Source organism: Kogia breviceps, chromosome 17 (genome assembly GCF_026419965.1).
Source record: "Kogia breviceps isolate mKogBre1 chromosome 17, mKogBre1 haplotype 1, whole genome shotgun sequence".
In the NCBI taxonomy this organism is placed as follows: domain Eukaryota; kingdom Metazoa; phylum Chordata; class Mammalia; order Artiodactyla; family Physeteridae; genus Kogia; species Kogia breviceps.
Genome location: NC_081326.1, coordinates 57978352 through 57999913, shown reverse-complemented (window position 1 = coordinate 57999913; position 21562 = coordinate 57978352). Strand labels below are relative to the sequence as shown.

At 42.9% G+C, this 21562-nt stretch overlaps 1 protein-coding gene and 1 pseudogene across 1 annotated transcript in view; one reads left to right on the top strand and one right to left on the bottom strand.

Annotated features, from left to right (window-relative positions):
- Positions 1-21562, top strand: part of EXT1 (exostosin glycosyltransferase 1) — a 299327-nt gene that overhangs the window by 214700 nt on the left and 63065 nt on the right. The window lies entirely within an intron of this gene.
- Positions 16774-17021, bottom strand: LOC131744188 (mitochondrial import inner membrane translocase subunit TIM14 pseudogene; annotated as a pseudogene).

Here is a 21562-nt window from a genome sequence, read left to right as displayed (position 1 = left end):
GAGCAGAAGCTCCTGAGTCTCTCTGAAGACACAGAGCAAAGATTTCCTTCCTCCCTCCAACCCTCTCAAAATCCCCAGTGCTACTCCTAAGCTGGCTGAGAGGCTGTAAAGCTCACAGTTGTGAAGACAGAAGCAGATTTGCACCTTTATGGCAAGAAAACTTTGATGTCGTCTTACGGAGAAACTGCCCTGTGTAATTCAAAATTTTAACATTCTAGTCTGACTGCAGTTTACCTGCTAATGCTGTGAACATAGCATCTGGCCTAGACTCCAGCTGGTCTGTGGTCTCTGAAAAGACAACCACATAAAGCTGTTCACATAGCTCCCTGCCCTTCAAAAGACCTCTCCAGGGTGTACTCCACTGAAACCATTGCTTAGCTAGGAGACTTTCCTGAGGATAGCTCTAGTTTGGGTTTGTCTAGTTGTGTACTCTCAAGGTAACAAGGGATCTCAGAAAGCTAGGAAGAGAAGTGGTATCAATAGAAGTGCCTTTATTATTTTTTTCAATAGATCTTTATTGGAGTATAATTGCTTCACAATACTGTGTTAGTTTCTGCTGTACAACAAAGTCAATCAGACATATGCATACATATATCCCCTCCCTCTTGAGCCTCCCTCCCACCCTCCCTATCCTACCCCTTTAGGTCCTCACAAGAAGAGGGACTGAATTGACTCAAGCATCAGCTCCAGCCATTCAGAATTGACAATGGGTGTTTCACGGCTGTGATGATTTTGATGAGTTTTTATTGTTGCTTTCACTGGCAGCACCATCCAGGGGCAATGAGGATAAGCACTGTCTGGTGAAGAGCAATTCCTGTGATTATCTGTAAGAGAGTTGTAATCTCACTTGGACTGTGGCACAAAGGCCACATAGAAGTTTATAAAGGAAGTAGAAGTTGACTATGAGCTGATGCCAAACAAATGAAACCTTGAGTTGATTTTTTTTTTTTTTTTCCAAATGCTGGGTACCCAGGACCACTTTTAAATGTTTCTAGTACTTAAAAGGAAAATTCAAAATCATATCAGTGAACACTCCTTAAAAAAAAAAAAAAAAAAAAAAAAAAAAAAAAAAAATATATATATATATATATATATATATATATATATATATATATATGGTGATTGAAGACAACATGCATGCCTTTGGAGTGGGTTAACTGGGTTAGAACCCTTCACTGAATATTGAGTGTTTTTATCTTTATTGCTTTATTTCTTGATATTTCCCAGATGGCAAAACCTCTTTAAAAATTATAATGTGTAATGCCATATCATATTTTTATACCCAGAGCACCTAGCACACTGATAGGCACAAAGGACTGATTGAGTAACCCTGCTTTAGAGAAAATGAGTTGACTTACAGAAAATCTAAAGCTGCAAAGTAATGATCCATCTCCTTTTTTCTACTCTGGGGATTTTACTGAGGCTAATTGGGAGTTGGTGGAACTGGGTATTGATTAGGGTGGAAGGTCTTAATAGCAGTGACATTAAGACAATAGGAAATTAAAGCAGCCTGCTAGATATTGCTTTCCCCCCTGCCCCCACAAACAAACAAACAAACAGACAAACAAACCTGCCACTAGCCATTTAAAATAAACTAAATAACAACAATATAAATCCAGCTCACTTGGTTTTGTCTCGTTACAGTTTCCTTCATAGGCTTAGGTCTTGAGGTAAGTGTTACCTGGCAAAAAATTCCCGTTAGATTTATCACTGCTTGATTTCTTAATAGTATATCTCATCAGAATAATGTTTGGGGAGGCTACTTTATGCCAGGACAATACCAGGGAATCTCTGGAAGAAGACCTGTATTTTTTGTCTGCAGCAGCAGCTACAGTTTGGGAGAAGCACTGGGCATGGTTTTGTGGTTTCCCTCTTTTTAGGGCTGCTCATCACTTCAACCACAAAATCACTGCCAACCTTCAGAAGGGGAAAGAAATATTGGCCAACCTACATTTTCTTTTCTTCTTTTAATGACAAGCAGTGACTTGGGTTCTTAGAGACCAGACAGCTGAGTTGTGTTTGGAGTTCCCCAATACAGTCTTTGCAGAAATGTGGGTTGGTTTCTACGTTGCTACAAACCAATCCTCTGCATTAGGGTTGGCCTCTGTCCTGGAACCACAGAAGTGGTTTGCTCCACCAGTTGACTCATCCTGCTTGACTTCCATATCACCATGAAGAACCAGCCTCTCTTACCAGCCCATGAGGCTATGAGACAGTGAATGTTGAAATGAGTGGTAAAGACTGGCCAGCCTGCATTAAAAACCAAGTCATTCATTCATTCATTCAACTAGTATTTATGGAATTCCCCAAATTAGCCAGGCATTGCTCCAGAAGCTATGGAAACAGTAATGAACTAGACCCGCGGTTGCAAACTTTTTCTTTGAAGTGCAGATAGCAAATATTTTAGGCTTTGGAGGCCTTACTATTCCTATTACAGCTCTTCAACTATGTCTTTTTCAAGAAATTTATTTATTTTTGCACAGTAGTAGCCATAGCAGCATATAAATGACTATTAGCTGCGTTCTAATGAAACTTGATTTATAAAAACAGGTAACATGTGACCCATAGTTCACCACCCCTAAACTAGACCATAATATTCTTGCCCTTGTTGGGTGTACATTCTAGTAATCTGCATTTAATTTCTACTAGGTAGTTGTATTTTATGCAGAAGATATGTTCCTAAAGCCCTCACCTAATGCAAAACAAAAAATTCAAAACTTGAAAGCTTAGGTTCATTAGGTAAAAGACTCCTAAAGAGGTTAAGATGTCAATATAACCAGCAAACAAAAAGACTCATCAGGTAAGAGTCAAAACAAAGCAATATTTTTAAAAACACATTTTTTTTTACTAGTTCATTATTAATAATGGTTAGTAACTATGGAATATAATTCCTAGATATTAAACATCCACAAGAAAACGAAATCATCTGTAGCTTTTGATGAATTGACCATTCCTTTAATGCTATGAAGACAAGATAGAAATTTGTCACCAACTTCAGAAATCTAAAGTTTTGGAGATCACCCCATCCCATCATGTCAAAACTACTGCAGGCTCCATAAACAGCTTAAAGAAACAAGTTGTTTAGAAATTTGGTGAATGCAGAAAATTGTTCACTTAGTGTGCTATCTTTGGTGAATTGGCCATTCACTGACTTGGTAGCTAGGCATGTTGACTTTTGGCAAAGGAACCTAGAACAGGTGAGCATGGTTCTAGGTACATGCTGTGACTCCAATGCTCTTTGGATGGATGGCTGCATACATTATGAATACATGCATGGTCAGACTCGCTCGTAGAATAGTATTAATTATTTAAGTTAGAGAACTTATCAGATTCCTACATAGCACGGGGATTTCATTCGTGATTCTATATAGAGAATGTTGCTTTTGGAGTTCAAAAGCTAATTCGGTTCTAGGCCTACTTACAATTTTCCCCCTAATATTTTATTTATAAATTAACATTTATAAAGTTTCAAACACATAGAAAAGGTGGAAGAATTGTCCAATGAACACCTATATGGCTTATGAATTTTTGTGTGTGTGTGTGGTAGGCGGGCCTCTCACTGCTGTGGCCTCTCCCGTTGCGGAGCACAGGCTCCGGACGCGCAGGCTCAGCGGCCCTGGCTCACGGGCCCAGCCGCTCTGCGGCACATGGGATCTTCCCGGACCGGGGCACGAACCCGCGTCCCCTGCATCGGCAGGCAGACTCTCAACCACTGCGCCACCAGGGAAGCCCTATGAATTTTTAATAAGTGATAGGCTCGGGCTTCCCTGGTGGCGCAGTGGTTGAGAATCCGCCTGCCGATGCATCTCTGCTGGGCTTCCCTGCTGGCGCAGTGGTTGAGAATCCGCCTGCCGATGCAGGGGTCACGGGTTCATGTCCCGGTCCGGGAAGATCCCACATGCCGCGGAACGGCTGGGCCCGTGGGCCATGGCCGCTGAGCCTGCGCGTCCGGAGCCTGTGCTCCACGACAGGGAGAGGCCCGCGTACCGCCAAAAAAAAAAAGAAAAAAAAAATTAAGGCTGAGTATGAACCAGTGTGGCTGAATACCGAATACTGAAGTTTATTTCTTGTGTTACTAAGAAACTGGAAGGCCTAGGATGCCCTTTTGAATTGCTAAGATATGTCTTTCCAGTGTTATAATTCCCTTTAATTGCTGCAGAATGAAAATTCAAGAGGTCTGTGTTACCCCAGCCCTGTCTCCTTCCACATGTCAGCGTAGTAAAGTATCACGTGGATCTCAGGAAGAATTTACTAGCTGCAAAGTAAAATGCCGTCTTCCACACCGTAATTTCTTGAGTTCCTTTTCCTTCATGTGGAAAGGAATGATTGAGGGGGAAAAGAAATTGTTTGACATCTAACCAAAGAAGGAAAAATTAGTCTCCTCCAACTTCTCCAGAGTCTGTTTTTGTTTCATTCTACAATCTGTGTGCCTCTGATCTGGTGAGAAATTATGATGTGAAAGGAAGTTATTTCCTTTTAGAAGATTTGGTCACCATTTCGTAGTCATCCCAAGTTTGGGAAAATTGAAGGGCTGCAAATATTTTCTACGTCTTTCTGAGTCGTCGGCTACACTAATGAATGCTACAGCCAACCCATCACTGATTGTTTCGTTAGCCACTCCTGCCTGTGCGATAATAATATATTCTTGCCCTGTTGACCTCTGGCTGTGTTACCTGTTTTGGCCAATGAAATGTGAGCTCAAGTCACCTGTGCCACTTATGAGGAAACGCTTTAAGAGACATTGAATTATCCCACCATTGTCATTGTTCCTTCTGACCTGAAGGCAGTAACAGCATCCTAGAGGCAAGCTTCCTGGGTCGCCTAGTGAAGGTGTGGAACACAGCCCTCACGGCCCATGGCCATGTTGTTGAAAGCCATCGATCTAGGTGCTGGGGTCGTTTGTTACTGCAGCATAGCTTAGCCAAGCTGACTGGCATCCCACACTTACCATACTCTAGTGCCTGTTCATACTTCTCTGGTTCTAAAGTGGATTCACTGAAAGATTGTAAACCTTCACTTGTGTGACTGTGAGAGGAAGGGAGGGCTCTGGACCAATTACCTTCAGAACAATGGATTTTTCTGTCTACAGTTATCATTGTTTTCAAAATCCTCTTTCCCTTTCTCTGATTCTCCTCAGATTTGCCCTTTGAGAGTCTTTAAACTGAATCACAAGCAGCTTGTCCATCATTAATTAGAATAAATCTCCTTGCGGGCCAGAGTTTGTTTTCAATGGTATATGTCAAGTGCCTGGCACACCGTAGATGCTTACCGAATATTTGGTGAATGAACGAACAATGTGATTCATTTCCAGTGGGTTTCTCTTTTGATTGTGGCCTCTCCCATTGCGGAGCACAGGCTCCGGACGCGCAAGCCCAGCGGCCACGGCTCACGGGCCCAGCCGCTCCGCAGCATGTGGGATCTTCCCGGACCAGGGCACAAACCCGTGTCTCCTGCATCGGCAGGCGGATTCTCAACCACTGCGCCACCAGGGAAGCCCTCTCTTTTGATTTTTTTAGTGAAGCATATAGTCAGGATAATCACATTCCTGAACTATGTTTCTGTGCCTCTAATAGGAAATCAGATTCTGGTTAATAGGTTGAATATTTCTCTGAGTAAATTAACTGATGCCACAAGATTAAATCACCAGGGGTCATAACCCCAGCTTATTATAACCAAGGTGTCATCAATTACTTGAAATACTACCTTTGCCTCCTCTGGGGGGAAAAGTTAACTTGTAGTTTAAATGAAAAAGTTGATGATGAACTAGTAGCTTCCCCAAATAGGAGATTCTGCTTGACTTCAGTATTCCGATAACTGAACTGGACCAGAAATGAAACACATCACCATATTGTATTCATGGCCTCTCTGAGCCCTGTCCTGATTTCAGGGTGAGGGTATTTCCACACACTTAGCACATTGACTCATTTCCTCTTCTTTGTCATTGTCAGGCTGGATTTAGGTAGCATTACTGTAAAATTGCCCACTGAGAAATTTCAACACGACAAGGTTTTCTGATCTCTTTAAAATAAAACGGTTAAAAATAGACCTTGTGGGAACAGTTTTCCACTTCAAGAACAGAATCCTGCAAACATGTTTTAATGCACATTGGGGACCTAATTATTTTTTCTCACCTCAGCTTAGCCGTAGTTGCGCTATAGTGAGAACACCAAGTCTTGGTCTTATAGAATGTGGCCAGTGAGCCTTCCACATCCTGCAGACGTTCTGTGTCGACTTGGCCACGGCCTGCTTCTCCTCCCCTCCCTTCCCCTCCCGTCCCCTCCGTGGGGCTTTGTTTGGGACAGTGGGTCCAACTTTGCCCCCCTACATCTAGTTCCTCATTAATTCACTGACCTTCCCCTAGGAGGCCAGGAAGGCCTAGCCAGTTCAGCTACACTGGCCTCTGGTGATTGCAAACAGTGAAGTCTGCTCTGAGCAAAGGGGAAGTGACTAAGGAGAATAAGCCACAAAAGAGGCTCTGTAATTAAGATCCAGGCTCTTCTATTCACTGGGTCATTAGGGCTGGTTAAACCCAGCAGTGTAGACTGCTAGGAAAGTAGACTACTGACTGTCCGTGTAGTTTTCTTATTTCAGTGTTATCCTCTTTCCCACAGCCTAGGAGCTCCCTTCTCTGTGAATGTTTGCTTGTGACATTGCTTTACAGTTTTTGTTGCTGTTCTTTCCTGCTATAGATCTGATACCATAGAACAGTGCCTGGGACTTAATACATGCTCAATAAATAGTTGTTGAATGAAGAATGAATGACAAACTGATAAAAGCATCTCCAGTATTACTGGTGACCAGTAATTGTTTAATTTTGTGGCAGAGTTTAGTATTTTACTGCCTGTTGGGTTCTATATCGGGGAAAAAGACCCAGAGAGAAAGTTCCAAATGTTAACATCTTTTGCAATTTAACATGACCCACATTCATCATTATTATTTTCATTATTGTTGTTTAACCCGTGCCCTTACTTCTACTAGCAGATAGAAAATTCTCTTTAAGAAATTGTTACTGGACCAAACTTGAGTCGGCTTTTGCCTGTGCACAGTACAGCCAATCTATTGACACCGGGTTGTGGTGAAGGAAAATGCAGCCTTCGTTCCAGGGCACCAAGCGAGGAATCCAGGGCAGCTAGTGCTCAAAACACCTGAACTTCTTGATGGATTTCAGGGAGGCATTTTTAAAGGCCGGGTAAGGGGGGTGGTGGTGGTGGTGGTAAGGTGTGTGATCAGCTCGTGCAAGATTCTCTGATTGGTTGATGGTGAGGTAACAGGGAGGTGTCACAGGGGTTAACATTATCCATCCTTAGGCCCCAGTAGGTCTGGGGGTTATGTGCTCCTGGTCATCAAGTAGTTAACTTCTTCCATTTGGTGGTGAGTTTAGCATCTGTAAAACAACTCAGGAAATGTGCATCAGATACTCTGATCTAGGTCCTTCAGAGAGGAGCTAAAGCAGAGGATATGGGGGAAGGGTCTGTCCTGGAAAGGCCCCATAGGGTCCTGCTCGGTTACAAAATGGCAAACAATCTAAACTCTAGCAAAAAGACAAGGAATGGAATGCATTTCTCAAAATTCCCATTGGGGGCTTCCCTGGTGGCGCAGTGGTTGAGAATCCGCCTGCCGATGCAGGGGACACAGGTTCGTGCCCCGGTCCGGGAAGATCCCACGTGCCTCGGAGCGGCTGGGCCCGTGAGCCATGGCCGCTGGGCCTGTGCGTCCGGAGCCTGTGCTCCACAATGGGAGAGGCCACAACAGTGAGAGGCCCGCGTACTACACAAAAAACAAAAAAACAAAACAAAAAAATTCCCATTGGGCCATCTGTGTAGGGCATTTTTAAAGAATCCATCCCTAGCCTATGGGTCTAGGGTCTACAACCTCTTAAAATGAATTTGAATGTTTCTGAGATAAACTGCCCATCGCTTCTACCTGTTTCTGCTGCAGAGTTCTCACTTTTCTTGTGCTCTTTTTGCACTCTCCTTGCACATGTCTCCCTGCACGTGCATATTCCTCCTGCCTCTGTCCCAATAATCTTATCATTTTTTAAAGTTCAAGGGTCACTTCCACCCGCCCCCCTACCCCCCGCCATTGCCATGAATTAGATGCTTCTCCTTCTCAAAGCACCTGATGGGCCCTGAGTACATTTCTAGCATATAGTGCTTAATCACCCTTTATTGTTACTGTCTGATTAACAGGTAGATGGTTGGACTCCTAACTCCTCTAGGCCAAGGCAGGAATATCATTCATTTCCGTTGGTGGGCCGACATGGCATAGTGCCTGGCACCAGTAGGTGCTCGGAACATTCACTGCATGAATTTAACTGTTCTAAAGAAAGCTTCGGGTAGGTGCTTACAGTCTTTGACATCTCTCTATACACAAGCCAGTTGCCCTTCTCACTGCCTGGGAGGTTTGACTTTAAGGCCGGATTCAACCTGCTGTAGCAGAGCCCATGGCCACTGCCCACTTTTTTTTTTTTTTTTTTTAACATCTTTATCGGAGTGTAATTGCTTTGCAATGGTGTGTTAGTTTCTGCTGTATAACAAAGTGAATCAGCTATATGCATACGTATATCCCCATAGCCCCTCCCTCTTGCGTCTCCCTCCCACCCTCCCTATCCCACCCCTCTAGGTGGTCACAAAGCACCGAGCTGATCTCCCTGTGCTATGCGGCTGCTTCCCACTAGCTATCGGTTTTACGTTTGGTAGTGTATACATGTCCATGCCACTGTCTCACTTCGTCCCAGCTTACCCTTCCCCCTTCCCACACCACTGCCCACTTCTGTGTGGGAAGAAGGGCCAGAGGGCATTTGTTGAGCAGGAATCCTGGAATCCCATGTTTTCTCAATGTCCTATTATACTCTTCCCTGTCCTTTTTTCTGCTGCCTTCAACTCCTCTCCCCTAAAGGCAGGACTTGGCAACTGATTGTTTTGCTCACTTAAGCATCATGGAAATATAGCAAATAAAAGGATGACCCTGGCAAGTTACTAGAACACAGTTGGAACGTTGCCTAAAACAGTTATGCATGTGGAATTAGCCATCAGGGCTCTGAAATCACAGCTGTTGCTTGAGAAGCAAGAGGCAGGAGGGGCCAGATACTGAGGCTTCTTCCTCCTCTGTTCCCTAACCCTAGCTAAACATCCGAGGCAGCTGATTCCAGCCTTAATAGCAAAGCATAGGGAAGAGTACACCTATTCCTATTGACAGTGTCTTTAGGTGTCTCATGCATAAGAAACCTGACCAACATCTTAACAGTGTTTTTTCCACAAAGCTGCAGCTTAAAAATCTTTCCCTCTAGTAGCTTCCGTATGTAGGAAAGAGAACAGCTGGCTGACCCTGCTGTCAGATCTCCTACTGGACCATTGGAAAGAAGGAATTCAGGAAATAAAGCAATGTTAAAAACTGGGTAAAGTAAGTTTTAAAATGCAGTCACCTGAATCTGTGATGTGACACTCAGGACCGATGGAGAAGGAATGTGTTGTTATTTATTAGTTTCTGTGATCGTCAGTATTGGAACCCATGTGGATGAGAGACCTTTTTTTTTTTCTTTTCCATTATTGTTTATTTCAGGATATTGCATATAGCTCTCTGTGCTATACAACAGGACCTTGTTGTTTATCCATTCTATATATAGTAGTTTGCATCTACTAATCCCAAACTCCCACTCCAGCCCTCCCCCTTGGCAACCACAAGCCTGTTTTCTGTAGAGTCTGTGAGTCTGTTTCTGTTTCATAGATAAGTTCTTTAAGTCATATTTTAGATTCTACATAAAAGCGGTATCATATGGTATTTGTATTTGTATTATTAGTAAGTCTGTCTGACTTCACTCAGTATGACAATCTCTAGGTCCATCCATGTTGCTGCAAATGGCATTATTTCATTCTTTTTTATGGCTGAGTAATATTCCATTGTGTATGTGTATATATATATATATATATATATATATATATATATATATAATATATATATATATATATATACCACATCTTCTTTATCCATTCTTCTGTCAGTGGACATTTAGGTTGTTTTCATGTCCTGGCTATTGTAAATAGTGCTGCTGTGAACATTGAGGTGCATGTATCTTTTCAAATTGTAGTTTTCTCTGGATATATGCCCAGGAGTGGGATTGCTGGATCATATGGTAGCTATTTTTAGTTTTTTGAGGAACCTTCATACTGTTCTCCATGGTGGCTCCACCAACCGTGTAGGAGGGTCCCCTTTTTGGGCTGAGAGTCTTTTTGAAGTTCATGTTGTCAGTGAAGGACTGCTTACATTTTTATGGACACTTGAGTCAGAGAGTTAGCAGGTCAGTTGGTGGGACTATATGAGAGCTCATTTAGCTAACTGCCCAGGATAATTGGGGAATAAGGATAGGGTTCTTTTAAGGCTGTAGTGGGAACAGCATTGAACAATGAAATTGTCAAACAAACTCGACAGTATATATCCATTTCACATCATGCATTATTCAATAATCTATCACAACCATTTTGCACCTCTCTGCTCATTTCTTATTTAAAAGAAGTGATTATTTAAAATTTAGGAATTTCTCACAAGCTGGACTGACTCATTATATCCAAATTTACTCACCTACTGACTTACACTTAAATTAATGATGAGGTTGAGGTTGACAAGGGTGAAGAGGATTAAGGTGTCTCAAGCAAAGGAGATACCTGAGAAATTCTCCCAGGCCACTTGTAACCTTCTATGTGCCATGCTACCTGTCTTTCAGGATGAAGGAAGAGAGTCTAGGTGTGTTAAGTTTTGGTGGCATGCTAAACAAAGAAACAAACCAGATATGCAAACCAGAAATACCAAATGAATCTCTTTTGAATATTGATGAGCTGTTCTCTGTATGAGTGTCAAGAATCACTCTGATCCTATTGGCACATCTGTAAATATTCCATTAGTTTTCTCCTTACAAGTGAGAGAGAGAGAGAAGAGAGATGAATCAGTATTGGTCCTAACTGTGCTTGCTATTTTTCCCAGTTCCTTAACTCCCAATTTTAGTGGAAATTATAGTTTTCCCTTCAAAAAGAGTTTTGCATTCACAGATCACTCTTTTAGGGAACTGTTTTGAACTCACTAACTGACGTGTCTCTTCTAAGAACTCTGAAGCCCTCCCTCTAACTTCTCCCTAATTCTTGTTGTAGACAATTCAGAATCTATTATATAAAATTCCATCTTGCCTTCCTGATCCCTAAACTGGACATACATTTCCTTTTAGTTTTTCTCTCTTTGCCTATTATTTGATTTGCAGGTTTTTAGAGATCTTAGAAACTGAGTGAATAGAAGAATTTCTAGTATATAAATTACATACCAGACTGCGTTGCATGACATTGCCATTTCTTTCATTTCCTTACTGCTAGTATTAAAAATAATTATATTTTGAATAAAATACCAATAACAACAACAAACCCACCCAGCTTTTCTTTTAATGCTGCGCAATTAGCAGCTATCCAAACATCTCATGGTAAACATATTAAAATCCACACTCCATATTTTTAGGTAACAATAAGTGCATCGAGATACTCTCCATTTTGTAAATTAGGTAATCCTGGTGACATGTGATAGTGTTATTCTCAGTTCTTATCTGTAGCTATACAGTCATTGAGCTGAATAAAATGTCACAAGGTAGCAATTAAGAACATCTTTTTTTTTTTTTTTTAATCCACAAGTTCAGTAAATTACAAGTTGATTGTCTGAGTAAACCATGTTACCTGCTTTGTAAACCATGTGGCTGCATTGTTAGAGAATAGAGTTGTGCATGCAAATTACCAACAGTTAGTAATTCCCAGTATGACGGAGGGTATTATTTTTCCTATAACTTAAACCACCCCAGGAAAACAGAGTAAGATAAACACATTATCCATATGATTCTCTTTCTCCAATTTCTCAGCCCCAGGCAGCCATGCCCACCCTAGCCCTACCCCAGTGGAGACTGTGGAAGGATACCCCTCTGGCCTCAATTGCATTTAGCAATGCTTTACCAACGTGTACACAAACTAATCAGGGTGGAGGAAATGCCAACTCATTTTCTCATTTGGGGATAGAAATTTGTGTGGACCAGAGTATATGCATAGTCATTCTTGTACCGGGGTAACCTGTGGTATTTCAGGGAGGTCCTGCTCTTGTGTGCCGCATATGGTTCACTGTCAGATAATTTAACACCCAAGAAAATCTCCCTTGAATAAATTAGAATATATTTGCAAATTAATTGGATAATTAGAATTTAGACATCTCTGAGGGACTGATCCGAAACAGATTTGTGCAAAAGCCCCTCACAGACCTGAGGATGAGGGCTTCTTACTGAGCTTTCTGAAGGAAGAGCTGTTCTGTCACTTGATCCTATCCTATCCAGAGTATTCCAATGGATGCATTTACACAGAAAGCAGTAGTACTACATTCCTGCCTTGGAGTTAACTGTGACAGGAGCATACTCAGAAGTGGTCCTCTGTTCAAATAACTGTACTATAAAATAAAGCACTATTGGAATTGATGCTTTCTTGATTATGTCAGGAAACCATATGGGAATCCAGTTACAACTAAAGGAGGTCAAATTAGGGAATACTTTTAAATACTTCTGTAAGACACGGGCAGTGCCTATGAAAATACCATATAAAAGCCAGAGCTTGAGCTCAAGCCTTGGAGTTCAAAAGCAGCCGGTATTTGTCCTTTTCGCTTTTTTTCCCTCTGTTGCTTTACCCTTTTGTAGAATGGAAATTCAGTTGGCATTCCCGTTAATACTGCACGTAATACTAACGTGACGTTTCTAATTGGATCATTGGAGTAGATTCCGTTTTGTCCCTCTGTTCATTTTTTTAAATGAAGCTTTTATGGTGGACCCACTGGGTCCTAAGAAGGATGCTTTTTCTCTTCACAAAAGAGAATGACACTGTCCCTGCTTTCAACGATCTCTTGCTGCTTTGTGGAACGGTGAATGTGGTTTGTGTATTTCCTAGCACTTGCAGTGGGAAGAGGCAGCCCGCTCTGGAGCAACTTGCAGGGCAAGAGAATAAATGTCGAATTAAAGATTGGTTATGGGTGAGCCATGCGTTCATAGTTCCATGAACTCATTGTTGGCAGGAGCCACTCTCTGGGAGCCGGTGTCGACCATTGGGCAAGGTGCTAGAATTTGGAAACACATGGTGTATTCAAGATGGAAATATCAGTATTAGGCCTCTCCTCCCTCTTTCTATTTGATGCCCGCTTGTCACATTGATTGTCAGCTCCCAGAGGACACCTTTGTGTCACCTATACCTAGAAGAGTCCCTTGCAAAGAATAGACTGACAGCAAATGTTGAATGTGAGCAGAGGCACCAATGGAGCAGTTCTCAGATGTTCAAATAAAAGAGCCACACCTGGCTTCCCTGGTGGCGCAGTGGTTAGGAGTCCGCCTGCCGATGCAGGGGACACGGGTTCGTGCCCCGGTCCGGGAGGATCCCACGTGCCGCCGAGCGGCTGGGCCCGTGAGCCATGGCCGCCGAGCCTGCGCGTCTGGAGCCTGTGCTCCGCAATGGGAGAGGCCACAACAGTGAGAGGCCCGCGTACCGCAAAACAAAATACTAATAAAAATAAAAGAGCCACACCTGTAAAATCAGAGGGGAAGATTAGGGGTCCAAGATGGATTTTTTTTTTTTTTTTTTTTTTGGCCATGCCGAGCTGCTTGTGGGATCTTAGTTCCCCAAACAGCGATCGAACCCAGACCCACGGCAGTGAAAGCACAGAGTCTTAACCACTGGACTGCCAGGGAATTCCCCAAGATGGATTTTTAATAAGACTGTGCATCCCATTTTACCCTGAGATTTGAGAGATATGTTGCATTATCACAACAAATTGCTTCACTTTTAGTTTTGCTTACATGTTAAGAAAAGTGAACCATCACAGAAATAACTTGTGAATAGTTGGGTCATCTTTAAACGAAGTTCTTTCATGTCCTAAACCTGTTATTATTATTTTTTTAATAAGAGACAAAGTCTTAAAAGTAGAGTCTGTCATACAGAGTGAAGTAAGGCAGAAAGAGAAAAACAAATACAGTATGCTAACACATATATACGGAATCTAAGGAAAAAAAAAAAAGGTCATGAAGAACCTAGGGGTAAGACTGGAATGGAGATGCAGACCTACTAGAGAATGGACTTGAGGACACGGGGAGGGGGAAGGGTAAGCTGGGATGAAGTGAGAGAGTGGCATGGACATATATACACTACCAAATGTAAAATAGATAGCTAGTGGGAAGCAGCCGCATAGCACAGGGAGATCAGCTCAGTGCTTTGTGACCACCTAGAGGGGTGGGATAGGGAGGGTGGGAGGGAGGGAGACACAAGAGGGAAGAGATAAGGGGACATATGTATAACTGATTCACTTTGTTATAAAGCAGAAACTAACACCATTGTAAAGCAATTATACTCCAATAAAGATGTTTAAAAAAAAAAGAAGGGGAAGAGACTAAAGTGGTCTCTCTCTCTCTCTCTCTCTCTCTCTCTCTCTCTCTCTCTCTCTCTCTGTCACGGGAGGATAAAATAAATAAATAAGAGACAAAGTCTTAAAAGTACAGAAATGATAAGAAATGATATTCTCATTAGAAATTAGTACTGTTTCAAGCTCGGGGTCCATTGCTTCTTGTAATGGGCGTAGCAGTGTCACTTTATAGTATTTCCTTGCTTTATATCCCATGGTGAATGGGTTTTTTCCTAAATCTTAAAAAATTAGTTCATAGTCTAAAGGATTATTATATTTGATTTGATTTTCTCAGAACAACATTATTAAAAGCACTATTCACCTACCATAACCTTATTTCAAGGAGAAAAAAAAATATATATATATATATACACGTATTTTTAGTGTGAGGGAAAATGAATCTTTATGGCAAAATAATTTAAACTCTACTTTCCTTTTCCAAACGGAATTCGTTAAAATGTAGTTTAATCAAATAGGATTATTTTTAAATCAGAAACCTATATACTGGTATTAATGTTCAACACTGAGGTAGAGATACCATAAAATGAAATGTTATTTTGAAAATGGAGTTTGTTCTTGCTATGCTGTCCTTCAGTAAGAGCCAATATTGCCATGAAAAAAAAAAAAATAAAAGAAATGTACTAAGTTTGTTTTATTTTAATTTCCAGGCATGGTTTATGAGTGGGAGGTATATGTTTTGAAGGATTTCAGAAGTTTCTGGCAATTGACTCCGTCAAACACTTGAGCCCAGAATATCCCCATACATCCTCTACTCCAGGACCTGAACTGCCCTTTAGCCAACCCTGACTTGGAGGTGAGCTTATAGCTCTTCCTTCCAATCCTCTGAGTTGAAGAGACGAACCTGCTGTTTATGGGCGAGACCCAGCTGCTTCACCTATTGGCATTTCTATACACACACTGTGGATTGGCAGACCGCGTTCGTTTCCTCAAGTTCTTCCCCATTGTGGGCGTTGAAGCAGGCACAGACGGGTTAACCAGGGTTCACGGAGCAGACAGACGGAAGGATCTGGGCCTGGAGGGGAGTCTTACCCACTGGAGTGGGGTAGACGCTGGGCAGGAACCTGTGAGTGCTGGCAGGAAGTCCAGGCTGCCAGGCAGAACTCACACAGCAGGGAACAGAGTTGGGCAAAAAGTGAGCTCTTTTTGGCACTGGGGAGGTCTTGAGGGCCCCAGGGCAGGTGCAGGGGAGGGGAGGAAGGCTAGGAGCCCACCTGTTGGCAGAGCTTTAATGCCGTCTGACCCCGGTATCAGGTCCTGCTTCTTGGATTTTGGCAGGACTCTAGAATTTGCCCTGAAACGTTTTTATTATAACGTACCACTTGGTAGTGAGGATGTGTGGAAGGGGATAGGTAGTTGTTTTTTTTGTTGTTTTTTTTTTTTTTTTTTTATGATATGCGGGCCTCTCACTGTTGTGGCCTCTCCCGTTGCGAAGCACAGGCTCCGGACGCGCAGGCTCAGCGGCCATGGCTCACGGGCCCAGCCGCTCCGCGGCACATGGGATCTTCCCGGAGCGGGGCACGAACCCGTGTCCCCTGCATCGGCAGGCGGATTCTCAACCACTGCGCCACCAGGGAAGCCCGGATAGGTAGTTTTTAACTGCCCACGTCGCACAGACTATCACATTGATTAAAAGAACGTAGCCAGAGGAAGCAGCCATATTGGCTTAAGTGGTTCCCAGGCCTTACGTAAAAAAACTGTGGCCTGGGGAATGTGCTGATGTCTTACACTTTTTTTTTTTTTATCATACTGTTATAGTTTTTAATGTATGGAATCTGAAACAGTTCAGATTTATCACTGACAAAGTGATAAATACATACCTAGATTAATTTCTTAGGTTAAGTTGTGGCTAAATTCACTTTTAAGTTCAAGGTTCTAAGTGGCTGGGGGCATCCTCTGTACCTTGGACAGCCTTCTGTCCCGATGAGATGAGCCCCTACTATAACAGCCTGTGCTAATTCCATCATATTTATTACATTGTATTTTAATTGTCAGTTAATCAGTCTCCCATCAGATTGCGGATTCCTTCAGGAAGAGACTCTCTTGTTCACTTTGTCTTGAAATAGGTACCAAATTATTTGACAAATGAGTAATAAACAACACTTCAAATGGCATGCATTTATCCATAATTATTGAGTATTAACCTACAAATATTCTATAATCTGATTTTAAATCCTCAAATTTATACCTAGGCTTTGATTTAGCTTATGCTAATTTTTAAAATGTGTAGCTTTGAGGCATTTTATTATAAAAAGCTGGTACTCATACATAAATGAGTAAGAACTTAAAATTCATCATATATTTACTTCATTTTTTAGCTTGACCTTCTAGTAAATCTTTATCTTCATTGATTCTGGCTGCTATATAAGGAGATCCCTTGTCTGGGTGATTTAAAAGCATAATTCGTCGATGAGCATCTCTTATTTCTCCCTTATTGGCAGTAGGGCTGCTGCTTCCCATTTTGTCATTTTGGGTTCAAACCCACCTCCGTAATAGCCACCACTGAAGGCAGATTTTAGTAGACTTTGAAAAATTTGTTTTACTTGAGGCTCCATCATGCTTCATGGCTTGCAAAGCATAACAGCCTGCAAATCCTGTAGCAGCAATGGTCACTCCAACTGCTACCAGTGTACTGGTTCCTGCTCCCATGGGAACTACCATGGTTCCCGCTCGGCTCCTGGGCTTCCACTGATGGCTTACACTTACATCACATGCTGCCTTAAGGCTGCGAGTGGGAATCAGTCCCATCCATGCCAAAGGGAGTGGGTAGCTCCCCAGAGGGGAAATGGATGCAGGGAAGGATGCAACAATTCCCCAGTGTTGGAACCCACAGATGCCACGTATGTTTGGGCTGAAATCCACCTTGGGCTCTTTTCCATGAGGCTGTTCACTGTAGTCTAGGGCCCCATTTGCCTGGAGAAGAGTGTGCGCAGAGATGCTATTGGCTAGTGATAGCCCTTGGAGCCAAGTACCTCCGCCGGGAAGATAAAGTACGGACTTGGTGTCTGGAACAAGGGAAAAGTCCAGTTATAAGAAGTTGAGACAAATAATTAAAAGGGCGAGCGGCATCGGTCATGTGCTGAACCTCTGAATCTTGAATCCAAGCTGCTCAGGCCTTCTCTCTCAGAGGTAGACTGGTTCTAGAACCTCGGGTGGAAGTAAACTTGCACAGTGGGTGGTCATGTGTTTCACCATGGGGCTTTGAAACCTATGAGTAGAGGGGACCAACAAATTTATATAGTAGAGCATACAAATTGCTTTATTACTGGGTTGGTTGGTTAATAGGTATGTTTAGGTGCAGAAGAACATACAGCCTCCCAATTAGCAAGGGGGCTTTTTAAAAACTAAAAGCTAGGAGAGGGAAAAAAAAAAAAAGAAAAAGATGTGTTTAGGGAAAGTGTGTAGGTTTGAAGGAATTAGTCTCTCTGAACATTGTTACAGGTAAAACTCCAAGTCTCCAATCCAGCCAGGGTGTTAGTGACTGGAAATCTTTATCACGTGACCATTTGCTGTTTGGTGGAATGTTTGGAATGAGCTAGTTAATCCCATTCCAATTCATAATGGGCAGGTAGCCAATTCACACAAAACACCTTGACAATCCATACTAATTGGTTCGTCTCCATGGAGCTGCCTAATTAAATTGCCCATGGAGATGGACATTTCCCTCAAACCCACACCCCCATTTCAACTCTCCCTCCTCTCTCCTACCACCACCACCACCACCACCACACACACACACACACACACACACACACACACACACACACACACACACACACACACACACACACACACACGGCGCTGGAATGATTTTGTCTTTAAAGAACATCATTTTGTCCACCCATTTTTCTGGGCTCTAAATTTCCCCAAGTTTTCTTTTTAAAAGAAGGAGTGGATTCGAGGTAAGGAGAGTAAACTGCATGCCCTTGGGACATTTTCAGGGTCATTTGTATTTTCAGAGTTGGTTTCATTGCCCAGGGTAGTAAGAAAAAACGTTATCTGTGAACAAAACAAAAATGCAATTCACGTTTTGGAAGGCCAGGGAAACAAATTCCCAGACAAAGATTCATGCAGCCTAGAAATAGTTTCAGAAAGATCTACCGACCCACAAAAACTTCTACCAGCCCACAGAATCATTCCCAAGAATGGCTAATCATGTACTATTGAGAAATACCCCCCCAAAAGGATAAAAATATGGGTGTATGTAACTTTGATTGATAGCTGGGTTTTGAATAAATAATTACCCTTTACACCTGAAAGTTGGCTTTACCAAGCAAGCACTGACCACCTCTGGGCTCAGTTGATTTTCTGGGCATTTCTAAGGGGCAGTAAGATTGATAGCAGTCCCTCCATTTGGTCAGTGTTCTGTTCCGTCGGCTGGCTGGGCAAGCAGGGGCACCTGGTAGCAGTTACTTTTGAGTTCTGGAGCTGGACTGAATCCTGGCTGTGATCCTCGCCAGCTGTGTGGCCTTGAGCAATCACTTAACGTCCCTGGGCCTCAGTTTTTTGGGGGTTTTTTTGCGGTACGCGGGTCTCTCTCTGTTGTAGCCTCTCCCGTTGCGGAGCACAGGCTCCGGACGCGCAGGCTCAGCGGCCATGGCTCACGGGCCCAGCGGCTCCGCGGCATGTGGGATCCTCCCGGACCGGGGCACGAACCCGTGTCCCCTGCATCGGCAGGCGGACTCCCAACTGCGCCACCAGGGAAGCCCGCCCCCTTCCTTTATTAATGTGACATTGCCCACCCCCTCATCCCCGCAACGGAGGGTAAATTAAAGCGTATAACCCAGTGTAAACATTTGTCAGCCCAAATGCATTTATAGACATACAGGGTGTGCAGACACCTGGTTATTTACACGATTTATACCATTAGTGCCGTCATTTCTAGATAGGATGAATTTCGAATACCTGTTCCTCGTAAGCCTTGCTGTGAGTTTTGACAGGCGGAAATAAATCATCTTACCTTTAATTATCTCTGTCTGTAGAATGTGGTCGATAGGGAACAATGGGTATGAAATACTCATCCTCCTAGGGTCCAAGAGGGATGAAAGAAAGTTTTTGTAAAGTACAAGACAGAAGGAAGTCATTTCTGAGTAAGCCCATTAGATATTTTTCTTGCTCGGTAATCACAAAGCCTAGACACCACTGAAAGGAAAATGATCTGATAGGCTCCTGTTTACCACTGCTTGAGGATAGAGGGAGATTTGATTGGAGCCTCTTGGCCTCCATGCAAAGTCACAGAAATAGGAAGTGAAATTTACAAGGGATTCCAACAGACACCACAAAGGTTTGCGTGGGGTGGACCAGCAAAACTCAGGCGCTCACCCTGGCTCTCAGATGTTCGTTTGGGCTTCCATCATGGTAATTCAGCTTCTATGCAGATGAATAATTAATGCTAGAGGCATGAAATCTGTAAACGAAACCCCAGCTTCTAGTCTTCTGAAAAGTCCTATCTCTGGAGAAGTGAGAGGAAAGTAGGGAATCTCTACAGACTGCCCTAAAGAGAACCTGCAAGGCTTGGCAACCCAGCGCTCTCCTCTGGGCTTTCTTATCATCCATGTGCATCAATTACTAGATAATGTCAGGGATACTTTTAATTTGGGGAGAAAGCAAAGCATGTAAACCTGTTCCTTGGACTGAGAAAGAATGGAATTAAAAAAATTTTTTCCTGCTTTTTGTGTTTTTGCGGTAGGGTTGAAACATGTTCTTAAGGATTTTTTGGTTTTTAAAAACATTTTGGTGGAACACATTTTTCAGCATTACTCCTCTCCCTTTTGAGAGGATGGGTAGGTATGGAATCATCTTGCTATTATGCCAGTGTAGTAAAATTCTCTGCAACTGGTTGCCTATGGAAGAGGTTGGAATAAATTGTTACAGACCCAGGCTGACTGGCAGCAGAAACTTTTTCCGCAACCCCTATGACAGCTTCATCATTCGGAAAATTGTATCCAGGTAGTAAAGGCTGGCAGTGATTTATGCTGCCTCAGGTTACAACCCCTTCTATGCATGCGTGAAATACCACCGGGTTCTACGGGGCTTCTTAAAGAACTCCACTAGATCCACTTCTTTCATCCTTCTTCAGCCTGCCTTACTGACATGTCTGAAGTGTGATTTGAGGGTCTGCGGGAAGAAGAAGCCAGAATCCGGAGCCATCTGGAGCCTGGGCGAGCAAGCACTGGGTGAACATCTGTTTGAAACTTTGTGCAGATATCTATCTAGCACCACTGATTTACAGTCCTTTGGGGAGCCTGTGTACAGAACCCAGACTCGAGAGGAAGCTGGCATCTGGCAGGAGTCAGGGTACACAATTGTGCTTGATTATCAGGATATGATAAGTCTGTCTGGCCTTATATTCATTGCCAAATTGTAGATTTCTTATTGGGGCCACGTCAGTCCTCCCTGCCACCAAAACCAAAAAAAACCAAAAAATACAAAAGGAAAAAAAAAAGCTCAGTCTTATCATACTCATAGCAAAATGTATGTAGTCGTACAGAAATATCACAATAAAATGATGCTTCTGAGAATCATTAGAGTATAGAAGCTAAGAGTATGCACTTTGGAGTCAGATGACTTGGGTTCCAATCTAGGCTCTGGCACAGAAGTAGCTGTGTGACTGTGGGCAAGTCACTTAACCTCTCTGTGCTTCTGTTTCCTCATCTCTAAAGAGGGGTTGTTAGTAATAGTGCTTACTTTTTAGGGTTATTTTGAGAAGTAGATGGAGTTTATATATGTAAGGGATTTAAAATAGCACCTGGAAAATGAAGCGCTATGTAATTGTGTGTGTGTGTGTGTAGTATATGAGTATGATTGCAACTGGGGCCACCCACTGCCCTGTCAGAAAAATGCCTTTGGTTGTGTCATTTACCTTCCTTCCTCTACCACCACTTGCCCCTCCGTCCCACTCCACCCCTCCCAGACTGGCTTGGTTTCCCTTGTTCCTTGAGTGTGTCAGGAATGTTCCGCATTGGCGCTCTGCACAAATGCATCCCCTTCCAGAACTGTTCTTCCTACACCCCCTTTAGGAAGCTGCCTTCTCTTCAGCTCTCAGGCCATGTCCGTGTTGCTTCCTCAGAGAGGGCTTCCCCGACCACCCAACCTT